The sequence below is a fragment of the Malania oleifera genome, chromosome 1 (genome assembly GCF_029873635.1).
Source record: "Malania oleifera isolate guangnan ecotype guangnan chromosome 1, ASM2987363v1, whole genome shotgun sequence".
Classification (NCBI taxonomy): domain Eukaryota; kingdom Viridiplantae; phylum Streptophyta; class Magnoliopsida; order Santalales; family Ximeniaceae; genus Malania; species Malania oleifera.
This window is the reverse complement of record NC_080417.1, coordinates 47,702,370-47,704,972: the sequence shown is the minus strand read 5'-3', so window position 1 is coordinate 47,704,972 and position 2,603 is coordinate 47,702,370.

Below are 2,603 nucleotides of genomic sequence, written 5' to 3'. Positions count from 1 at the left end.
ATGAAATTGACCAAATTTGTGATTTTTGGTAATTCAATTATTTATTTGAAATTTATGAGTTTAAGAAATGTGGAAAAAAAAATGTTATTTTATTTGGGGTTGATTTGATTGAATTAGGATTTATGAATTCAGGGTTCAAGTGAACACCGCGGGTATAATTTCGGGATTCCTGCAAGCGTACTTTAGGAAATCAGGTAAGGAGAATAAATTAAACTAGTAGTTTTTATGAATTTATCGGTTTAAATGGAAAATATATGTGTTTATAAATGTATATGATTATCAGGTGAGTATTAAAAGAAAAGCTAACCGTTTGAACTGTGGTTTTTGAGCCTATGGCTATAGTTATTATTTTTGAAAATGGAATGATTAAAGTAATTTGTTTCTGGAAATTGTGGGGATGATTAAATGTGTATTTTTAGTAAAACTGACAATGAATATGGGTTGACTTACTATTTTAATGAGATATAATTATGAGTATTTTTTGAAATGTGTGGCATGAGAAAAATGAAAAAAATGAGCTGTGATATATATATGTATGACATGTTGGAAATACTAAAATGTATTTGGATTATTGCATGTGCATTGTTAATCAGAGCTAGATGTGAATGTTAAATTGCAATTTATGATATCAGAACTCCAATGGACCATATTGAGGCACAGTACTATTGCGTATAATTTTTAGTAGAGATTAGTACACCCAGACATCTTAGAGAGAGTGTGGTAACAGGATGGTCGATTATGCTTTGTAGGGTAGAGATTCCCCCTAGAGTCTAGACTAGTGTGGGAAAGCCAAGCTGACTTATAAACTAAAAAGGTTGTTTTCTAATTTAGCTCTGGTGGGCCGACCAGGGTTAAGTCCAGGTTTTGGGCCGCACAACCCATCATGGGGGAAAGCATGACAGTTATTATCCATCTGATAGTGAGTTCTACATACATAATTGTTTAATTTAACTAGTGAATAGTATGAGAATAGAACATGTGAATATAGACGTGAATACAGAGTAGCATGAAATCAGAGTGATGTGAAATGTGAATGTGAATGTGAAATATGGATGATATGAAATGTGGAAGTGTGAAATCAGAGTAGCACAAAATCAAAGTAATGTGAAATGTAAAAGTGAACTAAGTGATGTGAAATACTGAGAACATGAAAAAAATAAGTAATATGGAGATAACGAATATATAGTAAAGTAAATATGTATTATATATTGTAGTATTATATGTATTTGGAGCAAAATATACTCTCCTCCCGAGGGGTTGCTAAGAAAGGCGAGTGCCTTGATTAGCATCTGATGCAGCCATATTGGGCTGCATAACGTATTAGGGCAGAGGGAAGCTACTTGTATAGGTGGATAGTCTTCCCTATTCTCGAGAACTTCTACCTGTAAACCTTGTTTGAATGTGTGTGTGAGTATGAGATAAACTATCCACCTGACGACTTACTAAGTAAGATAAGTGCTTTGATATGCTTTAGTTATAGCCATAGGTTGCATAAGGTATCATTGCAGAGGAGCGCTACTTGTATGGGTGTGTAATCATCCCAATCCTTGGGAACTCTCGTTAATAAAATGCGCTACATGTGTGTGAGTAGGGACAAAGAATGATTTCATAATTGTGGATTAATTTGTAAATAATGATTCTATTTAATACACAAACTTCATAATAGCCACACACTGGTATTAATCTATTTCGTCTTATTGAGATGTCTCACTCGATATGAATTTCATCTTTTTTAGGACCTCTGCGTGATCCAGATTAGCAAGCTCTGGGTTAGGTTTGTTGGCATAGTATTTTTGTGAGAGGGTACATATTTTGGTTGTATTTTTTGTTTATGTTTTTAGTTTTTTGATATATATATATATATATAGTACTAGATGTTGGGAAATACTGTTTTGGGCGATGTTTTTATAGTACTCTGGTATATTATTAAGGATGTTTATTTTTTTTTCCGTTGCGTGATTGAGGTTATGGTATCAAACATAGGTGATTGGATCACATCACACCCCAGGCCCCACTTGGTGGGTTTGTGGCATGACACTTATTCTTCCTTGGGTCCTAAAGGGTTGGTTTTCCTAACCACCCATTCTAACTTCCTTACTTTGCCTCAGGCACCTCTAAAAGGGCAAGAATAATGAACATGACATTTCCTTTCACAATACAAGCAAATTCTTTTTGCATGTGAAAGTTTGGTCTGATTAATCCTTTTTTTACTTGATGAGGCATTATTATGGGATTTAGAGGAACCATAAATAAAATTATTTTTGTAAGACCTAGTTCTTTGGGTTCCTAAGGGCTTATTAAAGCTTTCTTTTCCATAAATAATTTTCCCATAATCTTCATTTTTCTTTTTCAAGAGGATATTTTATTTTAAGATATTTTCGATTTGAATTTTTAAATCTTCTAATGTAATTGGTGTGGTCCCAAGAGGAGGGGGGAGTGAATTGGAGATTTTAAAATTTCTTCCTAGGTTGAATCAAATAACAACAGTATTACTCAACCTAGGGTCTAACTAGTCAATTATTAATTCAACAAATATATGAAAGACATAACAATTGAAAAGTAAGGTGTAGTCCTAAGAGTGGGGTGAATTAGGTTTTAAAAGT